The sequence below is a fragment of the Pan paniscus genome, chromosome 17 (assembly GCF_029289425.2).
Source record: "Pan paniscus chromosome 17, NHGRI_mPanPan1-v2.0_pri, whole genome shotgun sequence".
Lineage (NCBI taxonomy): Eukaryota > Metazoa > Chordata > Mammalia > Primates > Hominidae > Pan > Pan paniscus.
The window spans coordinates 25795622-25812688 of record NC_073266.2 but is presented as its reverse complement, the minus strand read 5'-3'; the positions used below and the strand labels follow the sequence as shown (position 1 = coordinate 25812688).

At 46.9% G+C, this 17067-nt stretch overlaps 1 long non-coding RNA gene across 1 annotated transcript in view; it reads right to left on the bottom strand.

The window, feature by feature from the left end:
• Positions 1-559: 559 nt before the first annotated feature.
• Positions 560-17067, bottom strand: part of LOC117977787 (uncharacterized) — a 19671-nt gene continuing 3163 nt past the window's right edge. Inside the window, exons 2-3 of the long non-coding RNA XR_008621920.1 lie at positions 2944-3005; positions 560-1777 (exon numbers count right to left, since the gene is read on the bottom strand). This is a non-coding gene — a long non-coding RNA (uncharacterized LOC117977787). The remainder of the gene's footprint in view (positions 1778-2943; positions 3006-17067) is intronic.

Sequence of the window (17067 nt, the reverse complement as noted above, 5' to 3'; positions counted from 1 at the left end):
AAAAACCCATATTCAGGGGTGGGGGGCAATTGTCCCCACTGGCACCACCTGCAAATGCAAGCAACGCAGTGTCCTGCAGTGTGGACACCAATCAGGCTTTACTGAGGACATTTTCAAGAGTGGGCTCGGCTCAGCGTGGCTCACAGTTCTTCTGCCTCTCATGAGCCTCCGGGCAGCTGGGTGGATTTGGGGTTGTGCTCCAGGATCAGCACCCTCCAGATTCTCTGCTTTTTAATAAATGCAGTGGTAAGAGGCCGTGCAGGGAGGAGTGATGGGAGGAAGAAGCTCTAGCCGCTCAGGGGAGGTGCAAGGCCAAGACTGGAGTCAGTCTTACCGCTCTCGCTTGACCAGATTCTGAGCAGAATTGTGGGGGACCGGTGTGGTAAGAATTCCTCCTTTCGTCAGCATGATCAGTGTCCTGAGACCTCGGCTGCAGCCTCCAGAGTGAGCCCCTTGTGGCTGTCACAACTTTCTAACTGGAAGAACTTTTCATCTATCCTCTTATGTTCAGTGCCTGGGGCCCTGCAAATTAAACTTTAAAAAGACAGATAAACAGGAAAAAGGCAAACAATTTTAAAAAAATTAATGTGGCTGAGTGGTGCAGTGGCTCACACCCTTAATCCCAGCACTTTGGGAGGCTGAGGCAGGTGGATTGCTTGAGGTAAAGAGTTCAAGACCAGCCTGGGCAACATAGAAAGACCCCATCTTTACAAAACTTAATGAATTAAATAATTTAAATTGTTTAAATAAATGTTTTATGTGGATGAAAATTTACAGAAAAGAAGTGAAACTCAAAGGAATGGTTAGACTCAGGGGCTTACCTGCCATTTTAACAGAGAAAAGGGGGTTTGGGCTTCATGGACGGCAAATCATGGAGAGGTGGCTGGGAACATATGGGGGATGCTAACAGAAGGTGAGGGTGAGTTTAGCAAGGTTTGTTCATGCTCACTCCCTCTCCAGTGAGAAGAGTCACTCTCCCCTCCTGGCGTGGAGAGGGGGAACCTTCACAGGGGAATTTATGCCCTGCTTTCACATGGGAAAGGGGAGGGCAGACAGCTCGTCCTGCATGTGCCCATTCTCAGTTTCCTCAGCTCAAAATAATCCTTATGCCAAAGTGGCACATTTGGGAGTGCATATTCAGGACCCTTTCAATATGTAAAGCACTTAGCACCACTCCTGGCCATATTGAGCGCTCATATTAAACATTTCTTATTACTTTTATATTTACCAAAGTTAGGTTCTGAGCTGGGTGTAACATCATTCCTGTCCTCAAGAAGTTAACAGTTTGAAGCAAAGGGAGAGACGCATGAACACAGACAGGTACACAAGGTCATCAGTGGTGAGTGCTGTGGAAACACAGCCGAGGGCCGGGTGCGCAGAAGGAGCAGTGCGTGATGTTGGGGTGGGGTCTCCAGGAGGTTCTGCAGGAGGGCCCCTCTTGAGCTGGGTCTTGGAAGATGAGTGGGTTTTAGGTGGAGGAAGGGAAGCACTCTAAGCAGTAGAAACCACAGGAACAAGGATACAGAGTCCTCATGAACATGTGCAGCGAATTCAGGATCAGCGAGGGGCCCGTGTGGCCGGCGGGAGGGGGTCGCGTGGGTGGCAGGCAAGTGGGTCCAGGGGAATGGCCACAGTCACAGCAGCTGGCACCTGGCGGAGGCTCACCCTGGGCTGGCACACCGGGCTGGAAGGTCTTGGAGCTGCACGAGCCGTGCTAAAAACTCTGTGGTTCATCTCGTAGCCAATGAGGGGCTATCGGACACATCTGAGCAGATTGCTATTTGGGAAAGGACAGGCACACGCAGGCTCTTGGTAAATGCGCGGTGAATTAAATTGAACTGGATCATGGTATAAAGAGTCTATCTGGTGGCAAGTCCCATGTAAGGGGTTATAAAATAGAAGTCCTAGCAATGAAATAGGCCAAATGCAGTTGACAAGTGGAAGTAATGAGTGGGCCCAAGATCCCACAGCTCATTTTAGAATGAGTGAAAAATATAAGGCACAGTAGAGCAGCAGTTTCTACCACGGGCCACTGACTCACAGAGCTCGTGAATGACATGTGTGAAGCACCTAAGTGTCGTTTCTTATTCCTGAGGGAGTGAGGTGAAGATTCGCCCTGGCCTATGACAAAAAAGGGTCCTTCTGAGGCTGGGGGGATGTGCAGGCCCATCCTATCGCAGGAGTGGGAAATCTGGAAGCCATGTTCATAGCCTCCTTAGCTAAGTAGCTGCGAGTTCAGCTGAGCTGAGCTTCACGCTCTCCCCTGGGCTTGTAGGGCATTGTTCAGGGACACAGGAAGCCGCACCTGCGCTGGGGCGTACGCAGGGCAGGCAAAAATGACATAACTGTTACCATGGGCTCTGAAAGCCCTACGCTTGGGCTGCACTGGCCACAGCTCACCTCCTCTAGAGCTTCATAGAACGCACACGCTTGCAAACCCACAGGCGCGCTGATAAACCTCAGGGCTTCCCCAGGGTCTCACCAATCCTCTGTTGACAGCTGTGGCTGGAGAACCTCCACGCAAGCCAGAATGTGGGAAGATGGCCCGGTGGGTGGAGTGGGGGTGAGGACAGCAGGGGAGCCAGTCCAGGGGTGCTTTGTCTCAGCGGGAACTGTGAGGAGTTTGTCAGTGCCCGGTAACTGTCGTGTCGCCTGCCCCCTGGTGGCCGCAGGTGCACACCGCTCTCCCCAGGCCTTCCTGCACCGCCTCCTGATAGAGATGGGGCCATCTGGGGAGCAAACCGTGCCGGGAGCCAGTGTTGCCTGCAGAAACCACTGGGCACGAGAGCCTCCTCCCTGGACAGTGCAGAGGGTCTTGCCCCTGGAAACGCACAGGAGACGACCTTTGCTGTCTTTTGGCTTGAAATAACCTCCGGCTGTATTTCTACATTGGCTCCAAAGACACACATTTCAGCCTCTGGAAAAGCAGGAGCGTTTGCTTACCCAGGGTCACTGTCGGATTCAGTGCTGGTCATGGGTGTCGTCCTCTGTTCCTGTGCTGGCCTCTGAACAATGCAGAAAAGGAAGGAAAAAGTGACCAGACAGTCAATCTTTGCTGCCCTGGTTTTTCATTTTTAAAAATTATGATGCCATATTTGCACACCCACGTTCATAGCAGCACTATTCACAGTAGTCAAGAGGTGGAAGCAGCCTAGATACCCATCGATGGGTGGATGCATGATCACCACGTGCTGCATGCATGCAATGGAATATTATTCAACCGTCAAAAGGAAGGAAATCCTGAGACAGGCTGCATCATAGATGAAACTTAAAGACATCGTGCTAAGTGAAATGAGCCAGACACAGAAGAACAAATACTGTGTGATTCTACTTACATGAGGTACCCAGAGTGGTCCAATTCAAAGAGACAAAATACAAGCATGGTGGCCAGGGCCTGGGAAGGGGGTGGTGGAAGTTGCTGTTTAATGGGTGCAGAGTTTCAGTTTGGGATAATGAAAAAGTTCTAGATATCTGTTACATAGCAGTATGAATACACTTAACGCTACTGACCTGCACACTTAAAAATGGCTAAGATGGTAAAGTTTATGTGTTTTTTTACCACAATTAAACATTTTTAAAATTATTTTTTAAATATAACTATTGACTATTCTCTTTTTGCAGCATTATTTATTTTATATTTTACATTCTTTTGTGCTGAGGTGTAGTTTATATACAATAAGTTACACAGTTCTTCTGTGTTCAGTTTGATGAGCTTTGACTACACCAAACAAGATATGAAGAACATTTCCATCACTCAGAAAGTTCCCTCGTGTCTCCACCCCATCAGCCCCCTTCCCCAACCAGATAATTGCTTTCTGACTCTGTCACTAGATATTATTTTTCTCTTTGAGGTTAAAAATTATATTCAGTGAAATGCACAGTTCCAGGCATACAATTTGTGAGTTTGACAAATATCTGTACCCATGTAACCAACACTGTAATCTAGATGCAGACATTCCCTATAGCTCCAGAAAGTCCTTTCTGTCCCTTCCTGCCTGTGACATCCTCTACCAAGGTCATCAGTGATCAATGTCCTAAAAACACAGCAAAGTTCTGGGGACACAGAAAGAGCAGTCTCCCTCGATAGGTCATTCTACGTGTTCTTGAACTTCACAGAAATGGAGTCGTGCAATCTGAGCTCTTTTATGCCTGGCCCTCCCACTCAGCATGTTTTTGGACTCACCCGTGATGCTGTGTAGATCAGCAGCTTGTTCCTTTTTCTTGTCGAGTAGTGTTCTGTTGCATAAATACACCAGCAACTGCTTATCTATTCTGTTAGTGAACATTAGTTAGGGCTGTTTCAGGTTTTGGTTGCTGTGAATAAGGCTGCTATGAATATTCCTGTGCAAGTCTTTTTGTCAACAAATGTTTTGTTTTTCTTGGGTGAAACACTGGGAGAAGTGGAGCTGCTAGGTAATAGGATAAATGTGCACTTTACTTTTCAAAAACTGCCAGAGTTTTCCACAATGACTCAACCATTTTGCACTCCTACCAGTCTTTTTCACATGACTTACACACAGTAAAGTTCATTCTTTTTAATGTATATTTCTGCACATTTTGACAAATGCATACAGTTATGTAACTACTGCCACCCTCGGGATATATGACAAGCCCATCGCCTCCAAAATTCCCATGTGTCCCCATCATAGGCTCCCTCCCCACAACTCTGCCTCCTGGTCACCCTGATCTGCTCCTATATTTTTGCCTTTTCTAGAATGCCACATACATGGAATGATACAGTGCATGGTCATTTGAATCTGGCTTCTCTCTTCGCATAATGCATTTGGGGTTCATGCGTGTTGTTGGAGGTGTCAGTAGCTCGTTCCTGTTTACCGCTGGGTAGTGTCCATTTACGAACACAGCAGCTTGTTCATCCCTGGCTGGGGCACATACATCCATGCAGTTCAGTGGCATTCACACTGAATTCCATTCCCATTGCTGTGCAATCATCACCACCACCCACTTCCAGGACTTTTTCATCATTCCAAACAGAAACTCTGTACCCATTCAACAATGGTGCCCTACTTCTGCCCCCACCCCAGCCTCTGGGAACCTCTATTCAATTCTGTCTCTATGAATTTGACTACTCTAGATACCTCATGTAAGTGGAATCATACAATATTTGTCCTTTTGTGATAGGCTTATTTTATTTAGCATAATGTCCCCGAGGTTTAATCATGTTTTAGCATGTATCAAAATTTCACTCCCTTTTAAGGCTGAATAGCATTCCATTGTCTGGCAATGCCACATTTTGTTTGTCCATTCATCTGTGGATGGCCATTTGTGTCGTTTTCACCTTTTGACTATTGTGAATAATGCTGCAATGAACGAGTGTTCATTTGAGTCTCCGCTTTCAATTCTTTTGGATATATACCTGAAAGTGACATTGCTGAATCATATGTCAATTCTGTTTAACTTTTTAAAGAAAAACTAAAGTGTTATCTTTTTTTCTTGCAGTGGCTGCACCATTTTACATTCCCATCAGCAATGCACAATGGTCTCCAATTCCTCCGCATATTCACCAGCATTTGTTACTTCCCTTTTTGTTGAAAATTGCCATCCTAATGGGTATGAAACGGTACGTCATTGTGGACTTGATTTGCATTTCCCTATTAATTAGTGATGTTGAGCATCTTTTCATGTGCTTATTGGACATTTGCATATCTTCTTTGGAAAATTATCTGTTCAAGTCCTTTGCCCACTTTCGAACTGGGTTGTTGAGTTGTAGGAGTTCTTTATATATTCTGGATATTAAGCCCTTATTAGATATATGATTTGCAAATATTTCTCCCATTCTGTGAGTTATCTTTTCACTTTCTTTATAGTAAGAATTTAATGAGCTTTTTATGCAATTGTAAATGGTATTTAAAATTTTCCATTTCTAATTATTCATTGCTAGTATATAGAAAAATCACTGATATTTGTATATTGACCTTATACTTAGTGACTCTTCTGAATTCACTTGTTAGCTCTAGTAGCTCTTTGCATTTTCTACATTAAAAAATTATGTCATTGCAAGAAGATAATGTTTTATTTCTTCCATTGCAATCTGTGTGCTTTCTTTCTTTTTCTTGCCTATTGCACTGGTTAGAAACTCCAGTATGATGTTAAACAGGGGTGGGGAGGGAGGGCATCCTTGCCTTGTTCTCAATCTTAGGGGGAAAGCATTCAATCTTTCACTATAATGTTAGTTATAAGGTTATTTAAAAATTGAGATATAATTCACATATGATAAAAGTCACAATTTTAAAGTTTAAAATTATTGTTGCTCAGTTCATTCCCAAGGTTATCCAATCGTCATCACTACCTAATCCAAAACATTTTCTTTTTTTTTTCTTGAGACAGAGTATTTTAGAGTGCAGATCTCCCCACGGCACTCCAGTCACCCAGGCTCACTGCAGCCTCCGCCTTCCAGGTTCAAGCGATTGTCTTGCCTCTGCCTCCTGAGTAGCTGGGATTACAGGCGTGTGCCACCAAGCCTGGCTAATTTTTGTATTTTTAGTAGAGACGGGGTTTTACCATGTTGGCCATGCTGGTTTCGAGCTCCCGACCTCAAGTGATTCACCCTCCTCGCCCTTCCAAAGTGCTGAGATTACGGGTGTGAGCCACTGTGCCCCGCCTCTAATCCAAAACATCTTCATCACTCCAAAAAGAAATCCCATAGCGCCACCAGCAGCCACTCCCCATCTCCCCCTCCTCCCAGACCCTGGCAACCATGATCCTATTTCTATTTCTGTGCATTTGCCTATTCTGGACATGTCTGGCTCCTTCCACCAGGCATGATGTTTTCAAGCTTGATTCCTCTTACAGTGCATATTAGCACTTCACTCCTTTTTCTGGCTGAATACTATGCCATTGTATGGATGTGTTACATTCTGTTTATCCACTCATCAGTTGATGGACATTTGGATTATTTTCACTCTTGGCTATCATGAATGATGCTGCTGGGAGTATTCCTGTAGAGATTTTTGTGTGAACACAGATTTTCAGTCCTTTAGAGTAGGTATCTAGGAGTGGAATTGCTGGGTCATAAGGCAACTCTATGTTTAATTTTTGAGGAGCTGCCAAACTGTTTTCACAGCAGCTGCACCATTTTACATTCCCGCCAGCACCAGGAGTGTGTGAGGGCCATTTCTCCACATCCCATCAACACTTGCTATTTTGCATTGTGTTTTTTCAATACATACATAAATGACAAGATGATCATATGGTTTTTCTTCTTTAGTCTGTTGATGTGGTGAATTATCTTGATGGGGTTTCACCTGTTGAACCTGCCTTGACCAGCAGTGACCACTAACGTGAGCACCTTTCATGTGTTGAGTGGCCATTTGTGTATCTTCTTTTGTCAAGTGGCCATTCAATCTCATGTCCACTTTTGATTTGGGTTGTTCATCTTTTTATTGTTGATTTTCAGGAGTTCTCTAAAGATGCCTCTTCAGATATGTTTTCTGCAAAAATTTCCCCCAGTGTGTAGCTTACCTCTTCCATTTTGTTGGATTGTTATTTGGTAAGCAGAACATTTCAAAATTTAATGAAGTCCAATTTATCAATTTCTTGTTTTACTGATAGTGGTTTTTTTGGGTTTTTTGGGGCTTTGTTTTTGACAGATCTCACTCTGTCCCCCAGGCTTGATTGAGTGCAGTGGCACAATCACTGCTCACTACAGCCTTGACCTCCCAGGCACAAGTGATCCTCCTGCCTGGGGCTCCCAAGTAGCTAGGACTATTGTCCCATGCATCACTGCATCCAGCTACCTTTTTATTTTTTGTAGAGACGAGGTCTCTCTCTGTTGCCCAGGCTAGTCTCAAACTTCTGGGCTAAAGCAATCTTCCCAGCTCCACCTCCCAAAGTGCTGGGGTTACAGGAATGAGCCACCACATCCAGCCAGTGTTTTTTGCACCATCTCCAAGAAATCTGTGTCTGCCCTAAGTTGTAAAGACAGTTCCTTCTTTTCTTCTAGAAGCCTTACGGTTCTGGCTCTTCTATGGGGGCCTATGACGCATCCTGAATTCCTTTTGCAGGTGGTGTGAGAGAGGTCTGAGGCCCATGTCTTTCTATGTGAATATCTAGTAGTTCCAGCCACAAGTGTTAAAAAAAAAAACCTCTCCTTTCCCCATTGGGTTAACTTAGACTCTTAGTCAGTATTCCTTTTTTTAAAAAGAACTCTTCCCTCTCCCCCTCCCTCTCCCCCTCCCCCTCTCCCTCTCCCCTTTCTTTCTTCAGACTCCCTCTGTCGCCGAGGCTGGACTGTACTGCCGTGATCTCAACTCGCTGCAACCTCCCTGCCTCGGGCTCCCGTGATTCTCCTGCCTCGGCCTACCGAGTGCCTGGGATTGCAGGCACGTGCTGCCATGCCTGACTGGTTTTTTGCGTTTTTGGTGGAGACGGGGTTTCGCCATGTTGACTGGGCTGATCTCCAACTCCTGACCTCGAGTGATCTGCCTGCCTCGGCCTCCCAAGGTGCTGAGATTGCAGACGGAGTCTCGCTCACTCAATGCTCAATGTTGCCCAGGCTGGAGTGCAGTGGCGTGATCTCTGCTCACTACAACCTCCACCTCCCAGCCGCCTGCCTTGGCCTCCCAAAGTGCTAAGATTACAGCCTCTGCCTGGCCGCCCCATCTAGGAAGTGAGGAGCGCCTCTGCCCGGCCGCCCTGTCTGGGAGGTGAGGAGCGCCTCTGCCAGGCTGCCCCATCTAGGAAGTGAGCGCCTCTGCCCGGCTGCCCCGTCTGGGAGGTGAGGAGCGCCTCTGCCTGGCTGCCACCCCGTATGGGAGGTGGGGAGCGCCTCTGCCCGGCTGCCCAGTCTGGGAGGTGAGGAGCGCCTCTGCCCGGCCGCCCCATCTGGGAAGTGAGCACCTCTGCCCGGCCGCCCCGTCTGGGAGGTGAGGAGCGCCTCTGCCTGGCCGCCACCCCGTATGGGAGGTGGGGAGCGCCTCTGCCTGGCCGCCCCATCTAGGAAGTGAGCACCTCTGCCCGGCTGCCCCGTCTGGGAGATGAGGAGCACCTCTGCCCGGCCGCCCCATCTAGGAAGTGAGCACCTCTGCCCGGCCGCCCCATCTGGGAGGTGTACCCAACAGCTCTGAAGAGACAGCAACCATCAAGAACGGGCCATGATGACGATGGTGGTTTTGTAGAAAAGAAAAGGGGGAAATGTGGGGAAAAGAAAGAGAAAACAGATTGTTACTGTGTCTGTGTAGAAAGAAGTAGACATAGGAAACTCCATTTTGTTCTGTACTAAGAAAAATTCTTCTGCCTTGGGATGCTGTTAATCTGTAACCTTACCCCCAACCCCGTGCTCTCTGAAACATGTGCTGTGTCCACTCAGGGTTGAATGGATTAAGGGCGGTGCAAGTTGTGCTTTGTTAAACAGATGCTTGAAGGCAGCATGCTCGTTAAGAGTCATCACCACTCCCTAATCTCAAGTATCCAGGGACACAAACACTGCGGAAGGCCGCAGGGACCTCTGCCTAGGAAAACCAGAGACCTTTGTTCACGTGTTTATCTGCTGACCTTCTCTCCACTATTATCCTATGACCCTGCCACATCCCCCTCTCCGAGAAACACCCAAGAATGATCAATAAATACTAAAAAAAAAAAAAAAAAAGAATTCTTCACAATTATGTCTATATAATTACACAGAAGTAACTGAAGAGCATTCTGAGCTGATATTGAAAGATAACTAATCAATTAATACCTTATATTGGTAATACATGCATGTGGTTTTAATTGAAATTAAAAGGTACAAAATTCAAAAAGTACAAAAGATCACAGGAAAAATCTCAATTTCCTTTCCATTTCTGTTTCATGTTCCCAGTGCCATCCACTAAGGCAAATGCTGTGGGCAGTTTTCTGAGAAACTTAAAAAGCCGGACTCCACAAAACCAAATATTGAGGTTCTGGTTGAGGCCTGAGAGTCTGGGAGTTTTGTGTGTCCATGTGTGTTAAAGGTGCAAATACGAGGTGGGTATTGCAAACAACTCCAGCTCATTCTCAGGGACTCACCTGAGACATTATAAGCAGTGCCTCAGAATTCTTACAAGGCCTTATTTAATTCTCTCTTTCCATCTTATGTAGGTAAAGAGAAACATTGTACGATTGAGTTTGAAGTTCACACATAAGGTGAGGTGGTAAGCTTGTTTCTTTTGTTTTTCTTCTTTCTATTTTGTCAATATTTGTAGACCAACCCATCAGATTCCATGCCCTGTAGGAGCATCAGAAATTGCAAATTTAAGAGGAAAAAGTGGAGGAGCTCAGGAAGACAATAATGAGGATACATTTTTTACTCGGTAAAAATTACTGCATTAGAGCATCCATGGTGAACACAGTTAGTGGGTTTTTGAATTTTTTCTGTCCTTTAAGCAGTTTTCATCTAGTCACATGATCCTTGGGGTTCTGTCATTTCAGGTTGTCTTTAATTATGAAGTGGAAAGGAGGGGAATGCCTTTCTCTTAGCCAATCCTGGGTGTCATATAATAATAAGGGAGAGAAGATTCTGGTTGCATTAACACGATTTTTATGAGAGCTTCCCTTTCTCTGAATTTTGGCTATTGAATCCAGGTATGTCACTTCATGACTATGCTGCTAGTTCAGAAAGTGTAATCGCCTGAAACACGTGCTCCACTTAGGGCTCTAACATAAATCCCTCGAAATGCCGAAACTTCGCCTTTTCCAAACAAGTCATTTTTCTTCTGGCCCCAGGGCTGCAGTCAGAGCTCGGCCTGCCCCACCTAAGAAGACAGGGTTGGCGGCCGCAGTAGCTCACGCCTGTAATCCAGGCCCTTTGGGAGGCCGAGGCAGGTGGATCACGAAGTCAGGAGTTCAAGATTAGCCTGACCAAGATGGTGAATCGCCGTCTCTACTAAAACTACAAAAATTATCCAGGCGCAGTGGCAGGCACCTGTAATCCCAGCTACTCAGGAGGCTGAAGCAGGAGAATCACTTGAACCCAGGCCGCAGAGGTTGCAGTGAGCCGAGATCGCACCGCTGCACTCCCGCCTGGGTGACAGAGTGAGATTCTGTCAAAAAAAAAAAAGGAAGGCAGGGTCGGCCCTCAGACCCACTCCCCATCCCGTGGTGTGCTGAAGGGGGCCCTGGCACCAGGTCACTGTGCTCTGCTGGGGCCTCTCAAACCACGGCCATGCCAGGGAGGAGGCAGCGTTGAGCAGCCACTGGCTGTTTCTGGTCAGGGCCACCCCACCCTGCAGGGTCAAAAGAGGACCATTTCCATGAGCTGAAGGGAGGCAGCAGGGAGGGCAGAGGCTGGAGCTCCAGGCTGGAGGTGAAGATGGCAAAACCCGGGCATGAGGAACAACGACGCAAAGCCAGCCGGGTGCAGAGCCGCCGCGACCCCACAGCCGCCACCAACCTCCTTCCTGCCCTTTCTGCACGAGACCTGCCGACTGAGTGGACCAAATACACACCAGGGGTGCCGCGGCTGCCAGAAACGGTTCTCGGAAGTGGAATTGGTGGAGGAAAGGTGAGGCTCATTTGTTCAAGTTCTGATACATATTTACCCAATTACTTTCCAAAGAGTGGAGCAGGTGATCCTCCCATCAGCAGTAAGAGTACAAATTCCTGTTTCGTTGCACCCTCCCCAACATGGCTGGGTTCTTTTTAACAAGCTTTACCAAACGGACAGGCAAAAGGCGGCATCCAGGGACTGTTTTATTTCCCTTTGATTATCCGTCATCCTGGACATTTCCTCAAGGGCAGTTCTCACCAGCCATTTCCATCCGTTTTTCTGTTTTTCTATTGTTTGAAAAGGTAAGTTTCTGAATAAGGTTTGAAGGAAGGCATAAACCGCAGTTATTACATTATCGTTAGTATGATGTTGATGTCATAGAAAGGGGAAGGAGAGCACTGTAGAGACACCGTCCAGCCCAGCTTCATGGTCAGCACAGGGAAAGGGGCTGCATACATGGAGGAAAGAGAAGCAAGGCGGGATCTATTGAAATTTTAAAATACACAGTTTTGCAGATGCCACTGCCTCCCAGAGTCCCCTGCCATCAGCCATGGTCAACCCCACCGTGTTCTTTGACATTGCCATTGGTGGTGAGCCCTTGGGCTCGTCTCCTTCCGAATATTTTTGGACAAAGTTCCAAAAATAGCAGAAAACTTTCATGCTCTGAACCCTGAAGAGAAAGAATTTGCCTATGAGGGTTCCTGCTTCCACAGAATTATTCCAGGGCTTGTTGCCAGGCTGGCGACTTCACAGGCCATAATGACACTGGCGGCAAGTCTGCAGGGAGAAAATTGATGACGAGGACTTCATCCTGATTCATCTGGGTCCTGGTGTCTTGTCCATGGCAAATGCTGGACCTAACACAAACAGGTCCCAGTATCTCACCCGCGCAGCCAGGACTGAGTGGGTGGCAAGCACGTGGTCTTTGGCTAGGTGCATGGACACGGTGGAAGCCACGGAGCGCCTGGGCCCAGGAATGGCACGACCAGCAGCGGATCACCACTGCCGACTGTGGACAGCGCTAACGATTTGACTTGTGTTTTCTCTTAACCACCGGCGCACTCCTTCCGTAGCTCAGGAGCGCCCCCTCCACCCCATTGCTCGCAGCGTCCTATCATCTTTGTGCTCCCGCTGCAGTTCTTTGGCTTCCACAGTTTCCTTACTTCCCTCCACATTTAGCTGGACTGCAGAGTTTATGGTTATGAAATAAAAACGAAATAACAAAATAAATAAATAAATGAAATATATATACCCTAAAATCCACCAATTCCACTTCTTGGTATTACCCCCAGCGAGGCACCCACGGAGACAGGATGCACGCGAGCATGCTCAGGAGAGCACTGTGGATGCCAAGGACCAACTGGAAACAGCGCAGAGGGCAGCAAGAGGGAGATGTTCGCTGTGATGCGCTGTACACCTGCCGGGAACTCCAGGCAGTTACAACAGCGGGGCAGTCCCCGTGCCCGGGGACAGGAAGAGCTACACACTGTTGGGTGAGAAAGCAAGCTGTGAACATTCCGTGGAATATGATACCGCTGTGCAAACCACCCACAGTGCAGAATCCCACTTGTGATGTGTGGCTATCACCCACAGGACAAGGCACTGGAGGATTCAGAGCGAGCTGAGGACGGGGCAGGAGAGGGGCAGGATTGGGGGCCGTGATCCCAGAAGATTTTGCCTTCTCCACAACGTTTACATAAAAATCATTAATAATGACACAGTATTTATCTATTACTTATAGAGTTAAGATGTTATTAAAACCTTTCTGGAAGATCAGGACGTTTTGTATGGAGAGCCTGGGGCTGGTGTCTTGGACGTGCTGCTGTTGATGCTGACACACCCATTGCACGAAGCAGAGTCTGCTCTGCCCTCCTGCCCAGTTGGGAAAGTCCTGGAATTAGCTCTGAACACAGGCTTCTTTGGCCACTTTTTTTGGACAGAAAAACACAGATAGAAGTCAGTGAAAGGAACATCACCTTTGTTCCTATATTTGGAAGGAAAATAAACATCCAAGCCCAGCAACAGCCACAACCAAAACAAGTGTCCGGAGTGCCCAGCTTGTTAATAGCACAAAGCACTGAAGGGTCGGCTGCAGCCTGCAGAGACCATGCCTCCCCTCAGAGCAGGCTTCCCAGCCTGTGGCACAGGGGACCCCCAGAGTGTGAGCACAATGTCGCTGGGTTATATGAGTCTTTTCGGAGAGAAGGGCTATCACTCTCATCAGACGTTTCAGGGATTTTGAGCCCCAAAAGGTTAAGAATCAATGTATAGGGGCCCCATTAAATATCGTAGGCATGAAATAATACAAGATTGAGTTTTGTTAATTTTTATTTTATTTTGTTTTTTAGATACAGAATCTCAATCTGTTGCCCAGGCTGGAGTGCAGCAATGCAATCGTAGCTCAGTGCAGCGTTGAACTCCTGGGCCCAAGTGATCCTCCCACCTCAGCGTCCAGAGTAGCTGGGACCACAGGTATCCCCCACCGCACCCAGCTAATTAGTTCATTTTTGTAGAAACAGGGTTTTACTACGCTGCCCAGGCTGGTCTCAAACTCCTGGCCTTAAGAGATCCTCCTGCCTTGGCCTCCCAAAGTGCTAGGATTACAGGTGTGAGTCACCACGCCCAGCCTGCCACATTGAGTTTTTATTGTAAGCTGCCCAAGAAATCAAGAAATTCTTAATGTCTACTCCAGAATTAAAAGGATCTTTTGCTTTTCACCTAGTTGGACAAGCAATTGTCTACACTGAGTTTCCTCACACAAGTTTCCTCACACAAGTTTCCTGACTGCCCTCACCCTTTGCAACCTTGGGTACCAACGCTGAAACCTAGGACCTGCACTTCAAATCGGGCAATGCTGAGGGCAGGTGAATTTCAACTCCTCCTGTTCGGAATGTGCTGCAGCTGCCCTCTCAAATTCAGCTCTCTGCATACATGACAGCATACACGACAGATGCAGAGAGCTGGATTTCCCTGTTTATGGTTATTCTGTGTGTGGAACTGAGGCTTGGAATTGGAACACCGAGGAGAGATGGCGCCCTGACTTCCTGTGTAATCTTTCCCACACCACAGGGCTCACCAGCCCTGGGCCATCAAGTGTGAACCCACTAAAGCCCCATCTGCTGCCCTGGCCCTTCTGCCTACAAACCCACTCACTTTCCTAACGGGCACGCCTGACTTCATTAGTTAACAATGTGAAGAAAGACATCTTAGTCGACTGCAAGCAATGCTCCTCAATTTTGTGAAAATTCACCTTAGTTTTTTGCTGTAACCCAGCTCATGACCAAGGCATCGTTGCACAGATTTGAGACACTAGAACTCAAACCTGAACCGCCGGAAGTGCAGATGCCCAGGCAGACCTCCTGGTCAGGCTTCAAATCCCAACTTCCACACCTGTTCCTGGGAGATGAAGTTTGTACCCATGGTCATCTGTCCCTTGGCCACTCCATTCAGATGTGTCCACGTCTCCATGGCCCCTCCATCCAAGAGAAAGCAACACAAGTGTGCAACTAGGAAACATACAAAAGTGCCTTGCAGCCTTGTGGATCCTTACCGGCCAGATAGCCATGGGCTGTGGAATGGAACATAAATATCACACAATGCAGTTCTCCTTGGCAGCAAAAATGAGCAAACAAATAACATACATAATAAAATGAATAATTTCACAGGCACAATGAGGAGCGAACAAAACCAGGCACAAATGAGAACACCCTGCGTGATTCAATTTATACAAAGTTCAAGAATACGCAAAATGAACCTGTTGTAATGGAAGGCAAAACAGTGTGATCTCCCAATGAGATACCATCTCACACCAGTTAGAATGGCAATCATTAAAAAGTCAGGAAACAACAGGTGCTGGAGAGGATGTGGAGAAATAGGAACACTTTTACACTGTTGGTGGGACTGTAAACTAGTTCAACCATTGTGGAAGTCAGTGTGGCGATTCCTCAGGGATCTAGAACTAGAAATACCATTTGACCCAGCCATCCCATTACTGGGTATATACCCAAAGGACTATAAATCATGCTGCTATAAAGACACATGCACACGTATGTTTATTGCAGCACTATTCACAATAGCAAAGACTTGGAACCAACCCAAATGTCAAACAATGATAGACTGGATTAAGAAAATGTGGCACATATACACCATGGAATACTATGCAGCCATAAAAAATGATGAGCTCATGTCCTTTGTAGGGACATGGATGAAATTGGAAATCATCATTCTCAGTAAACTATCGCAAGGACAAAAAACCAAACACCGCATGTTCTCACTCATAGGTGGGAATTGAACAATGAGAACACATGGACACAGGAAGGGGAACATCACACTCTGGGGACTGTTGTGGGGTGGGGGGAGGGGAGAGGGATAGCATTAGGAGATATACCTAATGCTAAATGACGAGTTAATGGGTGCAGCACACCAGCATGGCACATGTATACATATGTAACTAACCTGCACATTGTGCACAGGTACCCTAAAACTTAAAGTATAATAATAATACAATAAAATAAAATAAACAGTGTGATCTCCAGTGTGGGGTGGGTGGTACGGCCTTGAAGGGGCAAAGGGAGCCTAATGGGCGCTGCAAATATTCTGTCTTGATCCAAGCAGTTTATGAACATAAACATTCACACAAAGATCTGTGCATTTTCGCAGATGCACATTATTCTGCAATACAATTGTTCTTAATTTTTTAAAGCCCAGCATGAACCAACTGGTAGCCCAAGGGCAAGGAGCAGCCCGTGGAGCAGCCTCCTGAGCACAGGGCTGGACAGAGAGGGCGGGGGAATGGACCTGGTGGAGAGCTAACCAGTGAGATGCTCAGAAAATGCTTGCTGAGTGGGACAGCAATCATTTACACCTTAGTATAAATAACTATAGAAAGTTTTTTCAAACAGGGAGGCTGGAAGCTATATGGAAATAGAAGGACACTTGGCTTTGGCAAATAGCAGAGCAAATTGAAATAAATTATTTGCCTTACTGACCATTCTGCTGAAGATGCCCTGGCTATGTGTTTAATGGTGTTTGGATTAGTCCTTTTCCAGTGCTTGATGGTTCACAGTGTATTTCAAAAGCATTACCTCACTCGACTCTCACTGCACCCCACTGAAACTTGGTAAAAAGTGCATGTCATCAGGGATCAGTAGGAATAAAGAAACTGAAGCTCAAAAAGGAAAGTTCCCACAGTGACAGAATTTGAAAGTAGCAAGGCCAAAGTTCAGGGATGATTGTTTCCTCCACCAAAAAAAACAAAAACAGAAATTGGATTAGAAACTGGAGTTTCTTTGAACCCTAAGCACCGATGTTTATAATGTATTTCGGTAAGTGGGAATCAATTTCTGTTTCAGGCACTCGCTCTTGGCTAGGAGTAGGGAGTGGAGCCGTTCATTGCTGTCGTGGTCAGTCCCACTCATGCTGCTGGAGCTGACCAGGCCGGCCCTTCCCTCATGGCATTTGAGTCTCACACACCCTGTGAGACAGACAGGCCGCTGCCCTGTGACAGATGAAGATCTGAGACTTGGGGTAGTTATGTGACTCGCCCAAGGTCACCCAACTAGAGGAGGCAAAGCCAGGCTAGGAACCTAGGTCTCTGCGCTCCAGAG